The sequence below is a fragment of the Periplaneta americana genome, chromosome 17 (genome assembly GCF_040183065.1).
Source record: "Periplaneta americana isolate PAMFEO1 chromosome 17, P.americana_PAMFEO1_priV1, whole genome shotgun sequence".
NCBI lineage: Eukaryota > Metazoa > Arthropoda > Insecta > Blattodea > Blattidae > Periplaneta > Periplaneta americana.
The window spans coordinates 9426831-9437867 of NC_091133.1; positions in this window are offsets into that span (position 1 = coordinate 9426831).

An 11037-nucleotide genomic window follows, 5' to 3' on the forward strand; every position below is an offset into this window, starting at 1 on the left:
AGTTAAAGGAATTACACGAATGCGCGGGACAAAATTGTCTTTAGCTGGCCGTTTATGACTCGTCAAGAGCACAAAGCGTTAGGTGAACAGTGAACCTATTCTACAGATGTCAGGAGCAACGATGCCTATCGTTTACATGCTATACCTCGAAGTAGGAAATTTAATAGTTGTATTTTGGCTTGTAGGTGTCAGCATTTGTCACTGTCGGAGGTTTACTTTGTATGGGTGTGTGTACAGTGCTGCTACGAGAGTGTAGTTTGTGAATTACTATCCTTAGCTTCTCTATTTATTTGTCTATGGTTGGCATAATGTACTGTGTAGGTTTCAAACACGTGCTAGCTGACTGTGATAGTCAACGAGCACAGAATGCATAGAGTAGACATGAACAGCTTGGAGATGAAGCCGCTTTTGTAGATCGTCGCCATTATGATGCTACCAAAACATTGGGCTCCCGGTTAGCACATGGACAGTTGATTGTGATGTTGCACCGTTGTTTTAATTAATAAATGAAGTAATTTCAATATGCCTATATGTACTGCGTATGGCTGCACAAACAGGTTTTCAAAAAAAATCCTGGAATAACTTTTCACAGGTAAATATGCATGTGTGAAATGTACTTATTACCGGTAGATAATGAATGATTTACCCAGCCTAGGTTAGTCGGTTATATTTGTATTGTTCACGTATTTGTTTGATTAAGAGAAAGGATTAGTATGTTGATATTATTGTAATTAATTCTTATAATCACTAAATCAGACACACTTTGTAAACTTTGCATTTACGAGCGAAGCTAACCTAACCACCCAAGTTGGAAGTTTATGTCGCGTGCTATAGAAAACGGGTGTACCGAGGTTTCTCTTCAACCGAATGTACGTATTCGTTTGATGAAAAAGAAATAGTGTATTAATATTATTGTAATTAATTTGTATAATCACGAAATCAGACCTGCTTTGCAGACTTAGCATTTACGAGCGAAGCTAACCTGACAACCCATGTTGGAAGTTTGTGTCGAGTGCTATAGAAAATGGGTGTACCGAGGTTTCTCTTAAACCGAATGCACGTATTCGTTTGATGAAGAAAAAAGAAATAGTGTATTAATATTATTGTAATTAATTTTTATAATCACGAAATCAGACTTATGCTTTGCAGACTTAGTAGCTTCATAATCTCGGTCGTGAACTAACTTGACCCACTTGGTAATAAAACTTCACTTTTGTTCGCCGTTATAATCTAATTATATAGTATAAACGAAGAGCCTATCTAATATTATATGGTTAAGAGCATTCCACTTTTTCTCCAAACAAAATCGGGACATCTATACGGAATACTGGCAAAAGGAAGAGAATGATAATTTGCGTTAAGAAGCAAGTTGCATTATTAAATCGAAGCAAATGGATCAATTATAAAAATTAATTATTATAGGATAGCATTTTTATTGGACTAGTAGCAAAATAAGGTCAAACTGTTATCTTCCTTTTCTATCATTATTCTTTGTTTAACCTTCCAGATTACCTATTAAATACCATACTGCAATTTGAAGAACTGTCAATTTAAATAACCTGTATATATGTGATTTATCGATGACAGTTTTGTAATTTTTGCTAAAAATACGTGCATAGCGATTCTGTATTACGAAACAAACAAGAAAGTGTGAGTCCTCCAGGAAATTAGGAACATATGGAATTCTTATTATCATAAGATCTTCTATAACGTAATAGCTATTTTGCAATGTTTTGGTAGCAACAAGATGGCGTCAGGTCCATCAAACCGGCTTCACTCTGTCCAATGGTATTAAGATGCTAGTGTCTACTCTATGTATTCTGTGCTCGGTGGTGATAGTGGTGTGAGTTTAAGTATCTGTATTGTGGTGTATAATATTTAAGAATGTTATTTTTTACCAACTTATATTGCATCATTAACAGCACTTGATTCTGATCATTGTCCAGTGCTGATTACTTTCCACTTGTCTCCTAATGTAACACATAAAGTGCAACGCCTTATTAATGGTTTTGTTGATTGGGATAAATTTCAGTTAACTCTAGACTCAATGTTAGTCACAGTATATCATCCACTAACAGCAACAGATATTGACAATGATGTTCAACATTTTACGGACACAATATGCTCATGTGTAAATTATTCTACACTGTGCTCCAAGCGCCCATTAACGCGCTACTACTTACCTTCTTCCATACTCCAATTAATTAAGGAAAAACATCGTATTCGTAGACAATGGTTACGAGAGAGGCAACCATGGCAGCGGAAGAAGCTGAATTATCTCATAAGATTAGTCAAGACAAATCTTGAACAACATCGCCTGCAGTCATATCAGTCTTACTTATCATCTCTATCTGAAGCTGATAATACTCTCTGGTACGCTACAAAGCCTATTCTACGCGAGCCAACAGTCATCCCGACACTTCGGTTAGACTCTCAAATAGCCACAGACACAGAGTCGAAATGTAACTTGCTTGCATCTCATTATCAACATGTATTCACCCCAAACGAGAATAAAAATGAACAGACTACCTCTGAATTAGAAAAAGAACTTATAGAAAATATTAATAAACCGACTGTGCCAGAGAAAATTTCTTATACTACTCCACAAGAATTGTCACACTTCATTCAAAGGCTTCCAAATAAAAAATCTCCAGGCCATGATCTTATACCCAACATCGTACTAAAGAAGCTCACCAACAAAGCTCTCACTTACTTGACGATAATTTTCAATGCTGCCCTTTTAATTGGGTACTTTCCTCGAGCCTGGAAGCTTGCTGAAATCATTGTTTTTCATAAGCCTAACAAACCTAAGCACTTGCCATCAAGTTATCGACCTATTAGCTTACTGTCCACGCTATAGAAATTGTTTGAGAAGGTTATTCATAATCGCATTTGTAAATTTACGTTCCAAAACAAGATAATACCAGATTTTCAGTTTCTTTTATTTCAGTAGGTTATTTTAAGACGCTTTATCAACAGCTTAGGTTATTTAGCGTCTGAATGAGATGAAGGTGATAATGCCGGTGAAATGAGTCCGGGGTCCAGCACCGAAAGTTACCCAGAATTTGCTCATATTGGGTTGAGGGAAAACCCCGGAAAAAACCTCAACCAGGTAACTTGCCCCGACCGGGAATCGAACCCGGGCCACCTGGTTTCGCGGCCAGACGTGCTAACCGTTACTCCACAGGTGTGGACTTTTCAGTTTCGCTTTCGTCCAAAACATTCTACAACACACCAACTGCAAAGAGTCACTGAATCCATCATAAAAGGCTTTGAAGAAAAACAGTATACTGCCACTGTGTTTCTGGATATTGCCCAAGCATTTGATACTGTTTGGCATGATGGTCTAATGCTAAAATTATATAGAATTGGTTTTCCTGACTATCTTACACGCATCGTGAAAAGTTTTTTATCTGAGCGTCAGTTCTCAGTACGTATAGATGGCATTAAATCAACGCTTCGTCCAGTTTTAGCCGGAGTACCACAAGGATCTATACTGTCACCACTTCTCTTCAATATCTTCACATATGACATTCCATGTTTAAAACCGTCACACATAGCTATGTATGCTGACGATACAGTTCTCTTTTATTCTCATAGTGACCTAAATAGTGCAATCAGCACTCTTCAGACATCCTTACAGGAGCTGTCTAAATGGTTCTCTGACTGGAGATTACTACTCAACATTACCAAGACAGAAGCTAAAATCTTCTCTTTAAGGCCTATTCATAATCCACCTCCTTTGGTTCTTCTAAATGAACAAGTTACATGGCTCTCCAGTCAAGAAGCTGTCAAATATTTGGGAATATTATTAGACACGAAACTTACATGGAATGCCCATATAACTCGCATCGTCACACTAACCTCTTCTAGAATTCGAAAATTATACCCTTTGGTTAATAGACGTTCACAAATTGGATTGGACTGTTCAATGCTACTCTACACCTCGCTTGTACGATCTCTTTTAACTTATGCAGCGCCAGTGTGGGGGACTGCAAATAAGACACACATGCATCGCCTACAAGTTCTCCAGAACAAGTTCCTGCGTACTGCAACAAATGCCCCCTGGTTTGTAAGAAATCAACAACTACATCAAGAATTGGGAATTCTTCCACTAGAACAGTACATTCATTCAATGTCAAAATCTTTCCTCAACAAACTTCCTGGTGTTCCTGGAGCTGTGACATATAACATTGGAGCAAGATCTTGTCAGCCATCTCGACTTAAAAGGAAACTTCCTCAAGACATCCTTCTTAGTGATACTGACGACTCTTCATAAATTTGACACAGAAATCATCATATTTTTGTGCTCATAATTGACAAAAATGTTTAATTAATTAATTTAAATTAATTAGAGGAGCCTTTAGAGCCAACCTCAACATGATATTCTGCATGTGATATTCCATCATTTAACAGTGGTCTGTATAGCAAGTTTGCTGCTCGACCAATATTAAACATAAAAAAGACTTTAGACAATTTATTTTATATTTTAACATTAGCTATTGTGCATTTACATAATACTTATTAATCCAAACTAATTCATACAACGGCTTGATAAGTAATGTGTGCATTCATAAATCTGAACATAGCATACGCTGAATAATTCATTGTGATTGTATCCATGTTGTATTTTTCTGCATATTATTTGTTTTTCAATGTATTTAGCATGTTCTTTTGAGCGAAACTAATGATCTGAAGATGGCATCTTAATGCTGAAAACGTTAATTATATAGGTAATAAAATGTAATATAGTAATTAACACTATATTATACAGTAATTTAATAAGCAAATAGACGGCCTAAAACAACATAATACTTATAATTATTCCTGCTTATCGGTCAACTACTACTATCATTATGAAAGTGGAAAATTTGGCTTCAGAATTCGATTGGAGATTTATTACTGGATTTTCAGCATAGGAATTTTCTTCAGCTTCAACTGCAGGTATTTCGGTTGAATTTCGTACACTTTCTTTCCTTTGCTTTGGTAACTGAATACGTGGTAAGTTCCCCGCTTTCTGTTTTCTTTGTTCTTTTTCTCCATTCGCTTGTTTCCTTTGTTACCTACAATTTATTCTCAATCTCTCATACTGGATCGTCCATTAGGCTAATATTTGCCCTTGAGCTGAAACTTCATCTCGGTATGAATTCTGGATCCTTGTCACTGTCACAGACTTCATCATCAAGCTCCACATTGTCTTCAGCAGTATCATCTGAACTTTAATCTACAATTCGCATAATATTGTCAGTGTCATTATTTAAATTGTCATACTTTCTTGCTTTGTTACATGAAACGCACTTATAAGAAAATAAATAAACTGCACTGACAGGACATTTTCTATGAATAGACTATTATTGTGCCCCGAAGCTTAGCATCGCTTCAAGACACAATGATAAAGGGTTTTTGACATTGATTTGTTAAGGAATATGGTTTGGAATGAATCATTGCATTTACTTAATTCAATTGTACTTGGCTATGAGACCATTAGCTGTTTCTCGCAGCTAGAGTGACAAGTTGTTTCAAAGCTCGTTACCAGAGACGACGACAGGGAATCGCAACCGGAGACACTTTGGGATTAGTCGCGTAGTTCTCTACCGATGTTCCGCCGTGAGAAAGTCCTCGTAAGCACTCTATCGCTACTTCGCCATGAGAAGTTGTACGCAGACACGTATTACTGCTGAGTGTTAATGTGCGTTGTACGAATCTAATTGGCTAAAGTAAAGACACGTTAACATACGTCATAATCGCATGATCAAGTCTTGTTTGTAACTCTTAAGACAGTTGCCCTTTCAAAGTGTCCATATGCACACTATTGTCAGAAAGGTTCCTGGGACCTTTTATTAGAGCAAGACTGACTTAACGTCGTCTTTGCCGTCGTCGTAGCATTGTCAAGTCATCAATATTAATTTGCGTGTGTTCGTTCGCACCACAAAACAGCTAAGCGTCGCGTCACCCCGAGTTAGTCAGAACCAGTAGACAGTCAGTGAGACAGTTCAGTAGTTGAACCGTTGCTAGCAAGACGTCATGAATTCGACAAGAAGGCTTTATCCTCCCGCGAGAAAGAAACTTAGGCTTTGCATCAGATGGCACCATGGCATCAGGAGAGGAAGATGCAGCACCAATACGTAGAGGCAACAAGCCAACAATATATCATAAGTAGACAAACATTGTATCTGTATCTATCCTTTAAAGTTCTTCAAACTTAAGTTTATTGAATCTTCTTTTGTTGTGAACTAGACTTCAGTTACTAGATGTGCAAACTTCTAAAAAACTTACGAATAACCTCAAGTTATTTCCAAGTAGGAATCCTGTATGCAGGGCTGGGCAGTATTTGAAATACGTATTTGAAATACATTTTTATTTTGTAATTTGTAAGGATTTTCGAAAGAATTTTGTATTTAAATACATAAAATTGATGTATTTTGTATTTAAAATACTCAAAATACTTTTTTCTTCTTCTTGTTCTTCAAGTTTTTGATTTGGATTTGAAGAATGACCTTTTGTCTTAGATTTGCCTGCCCATTTCAGATGTGCTAGCCATACACTTAGTTTTCTTGTCACAACTGATTTCCTTAATGCCATAAAGAAATCTCCAGCAGCATCAAGGATCCATCACCCAACACTTGCTAAATGTTTAGCATTATGGAATGCGTCTAGGAGGCACAAATCCTCAGAAATTATATCAGATGTCTTGAAATATTCATTAAAGTTTCCTTGCCCAACTCAATGGAATTCTCAAATATTGCAATTCAAACATGATATAAACAGTATATGTGAAAAACTGGGATTGCCAACCTTCAAAGGTGTAGAGTTTCAGTACCTTGAAGAATATTGTACAGTTCTGAAACCCATTGTCGTAGCCCTTGATTTAATGCAAAATGAGAAGACATGCTATTACGACCAACTTTTGTCCACATTAATTTCCTTCAAAAACAGATTAAATATTCTGTTATTTAGCAATCTATGTCATGTATTCGAAGTAGCTCCAGTTCTAATAAGTTCGATCAAGAGTTAAAGCAATGTTTGATCTGACCCCAGAAGCAAATTGAGCTGTTTTGGCAGCTTGCTTCCACCCATCATTGAAGATGAGATGGCTATCTGACACTGCCTCACCAAATGATAAGAAGAAGACACAGAATATGTGCGTGAAATCAGCTGAGCAGTTCTCTGCTACACCTTTGGTCAGTTCAGACGATGAAAACAATTTTTGTGTTTTCAAGTCAAGTACAACTGACTTTGAAAAGGAAAAAGAAAAGAACTTGTCTACTGCGGAGTATGAGCTCATACAATTCTTCAATGGCAAAGGGACAACTCTGTGCTCTCTAGAGAATTACCAAACAGTGAAACAAGCTTTATAAAGTATAATACAAGTTTGTGTTCCTCTGTGCCTGTAGAAAGACTGTTCTGTTTTGCAGGATTTATTCATTTACAAGCTAGGGGATCCTTATCTTATGAACAGTTGAGGAACTGGTTGTTTTGAAAGGGAGCAGTAATTATTCATATGTAGCATAATTTCATTGCTGACTGGGAAAAGGAAGAATGTTCAGTTACAGTGTTTATATAAAACTTCGAAATAAAAATACTTTTAATGTTAATATAAGATTTTAGATTTTCAGCAATAGTCTTATTTCTTTAGGCCTATATATTGTATCGAGTATTTCAAATATAAATGTATTGTGAGTGTTTGAAGTACAAATGTATTTTGCTTAATTTTTTTAATTATTTTTATTTGTATTTCAAATACAGTTTTTTGAAGTATTTTGTATTTGTATTTGAAATACTTGGATGTCAGTATTTTGCCCAGCCCTGCCTGTATGAAATTCCTTGTTGTGCCATTCTACGATAGTGGTGTCAGAATCCTGATAGTGTAACATAGTAGAATAGTAATGAGATGATTAGGCCTAATGTAAGTGACTCTCTGCTCGAACCCATCCGCCACCTTGTGGAATAGTAGACAAGGAGGGCACGACAATACTGTCGATACGTACATCTGACGTACACTTCCAAATACTCGTATATCTTATAATAACTTAGCTAAGCCTACAAGTTGCAACCTGCTGTCACGACTGCCGGTCAGCACCTAAAGATGGAGGCATAGGCCTATTAGAAAATCAATAATTGAAGAATTATATACATTTTCTAATAATTATTTAACGTCAATAGTTATAAAAAGAAGGGGCTCGATTGGTGGGAAATGTGAGGTTGAATTGTTGACTCATTATACGTCAAAAATACTTACGATAGCATTCTAGCGTTAATGTAGATATATATTAAGCGAATGAAATTAATATGTACAGTATGCTTAACACGTGTCCTTTTACGAAATATGGTGACATCCATCAGTATTCCTTAGTAAGGACATTCTATAATGCGTATGTAACATAATTGATGTGAATAACATTTTTACATTTATTCTTCTGCTCCGCATTATAAAGACATAATAATAATAATAATAATAATAATAATAATAATAATTATTATTATTATTATTATTATTATTATTTATTTTAGCTGGCAGAGTTAAGGCCGTAAGGCCTTCTCTTTCACTCAACCAGCAAAAAGTGTATATACATATGCATGAACTTACAAAGAATTCAACAATTTGATTTAGGTGAGAGTTACATGTATACAAGAGTTATTTACGAATTAAACAACAAAATACTATGAACTATTAATTAAACACTGAAATAAACTGTGTAGCAGAATTAAACTAAAATACATAGAATGTTAATATATTTCAAATAATATTAGATAATAGAAAGAGATTATTATGAGACAATTTTGAAAATACAGCACAAACAGGATGATGTCTAAAGAAAAAAGTAACAATGTAGTCAGTGATAGTTTAAATCAGTATGATTGGAGTGAAATGCTAATAAGGTTACCTTTTAAGCTGTTCTTAAAGGTGTTTGTTATCTTGCAGCCCCTAATACTTTGTGACAAGGAATTCCATTGACGCGAGGTGGATATTGTAAAAGATGATGAATAACAAGATGTTCTATGAAGAGGTATACTTAGCGTGCCACAGATAAGTGATCTAGTATTTACGTCGTGGTTAGAGTATAGATAAGAGAAACGAGAAGTAAGGTAATTTGGTGTTAAGGTGTGCAGAATTCGAAAGAGTAAAGACAAAGAGTGTAAAGTTCTGCGTTCTTTAAGTCGGAGCCACGAAAGACTTGCGAAGGAAGGTGATATGTGATCATATCGTCGGATGTTGCACATGTATCTGACGCACATATTCTGAGCTCGCTGTAACTTGACTGACAGTTCAGAACTTAGGTCACTTAACAAAACGCCACAATAATCGAAGTGCGGCATTACTAGGGTTTGTACTACGGTAAGTTTTAGTTGCTGGGGCAAGAAATTTCTCAAGCGACTCAAACAGTGAATGGAGGAACAGATTTTTTTTTATCGTTTCTTTAACTTGAAAATTCCAACTTAAATTATTATGAAAAAAGAAGCCAAGATTTTTTACGACAGATGAATAAGGGATTAACGTGTTGTTAAGGGTAACAACTGAAAGATTACTGTTATTAAGGGAGTTAACTAAACGCTTATGTCCAATAATTATGGCTTGAGTCTTACTTGGATTAAGTGCGAGTCCGAAATTGGCCGCCCAAGTGAAGACAGTGGCTAGGTCACAATTAACTTGTCAATCGACTCATTAATCGTATTGGGTCTCGAATGTATGTAAAGTTGTAGGTCGTCGGCATAGAGGTGATATCGGCAATACTGTAAGTTCTTTGATACGTCATTAATGTAGATAGAGAAAAGTAGTGGTCCTAATACGGAGCCCTGCGGCACTCCTGCCTTTGTGCATCGCCATTGGGAGAATTGATTATCAAGTGAAACACACTGTTGGCGGTCCCGTAGGTAGGAGTCCATCCAGCTCAAGGTATTGTCTGACTGGTGCAAAGCCTTCATCTTTGCAAGAAGCAAGTCGATATCAACAAAACCAAAGGCATTGCTGAAATCGAGAAGAGTTCTCTTATTCTATTACATCTTAGTCAAGCCTCGTAGTAAGTGTAGGTTATAGCCATATTTTACTAAAGTGAATCGTATTCCTGAGAAAATGAATCATATGTCCTAAGTTTCTGAAGTATTTAGAGGAGGGACGTCTTTAGGGGGGTGCGAAAAGCACCCCATAAAAAATCGGAGCACCCCTCTCCGCACCCCAAAGGACAATTTATTAACAAAATACTAGGCATAAATTATTTTGAAGAACAAAAACAAGGAAACAATTTCTGGGATGTGAAAAAACTACGTCCCATAGTGTATTGTAATGGATGTGATGATCAATAATAATTTTAATAATAATAATAATAATAATAATAAACAGATGTATAGTATGCGCGCAAGTGCATGAAAGAACATTTTGGATTTTTTATGTACCACATTTTTACAGCTCGCACCCCATTTTTAAATTTCGCACCCCATCCGCACCCCCCTTGCTCTGATCCTGGCGACGTCACTGATTTAAAGGATAAGTCATGTTATATGCATTTTATGCCGAATTAATTTATATTGGATAAAGCGGAAGTTCATGTCAGACATTTTGGTTTTCAGTATCGGTCAGTGGACTTTATTGTATTAGTATTTAGGCTATTTACAGTCCATGGTATTCGTACATCACTTCACAGCTAGAATATGGAACATGTCAAAAAAATCTTAATAGTAGGCCTACTACAAAGTCATAGTCTACTTAAAATACAGCCCTACAGAAGGGGTTTACAATATACCGAAGGGTTTTACGATGGGGCCTACTAGAACAACACAAGGGCTTAGGAATGGTACTTAATACAAGGAAATAGTCATGCAGTGTTGTTGAATGTCATAAAATGCTGTACATCTACAGATTAGAAGGCGTGAGAAACTATCTAGGTACTACTGTACTCACTGATTAACTTTAGGCCTTCAACTTCTAGTGTTACCGTAACTTTTTAGTAAATTATGTAGCCAGCCTACTTCTTTAATTTACTCCTGAAGAGAATATGGGAGCAGCAAATAGTCCCACAAAGGAAGCGCAAAGATAGAAAC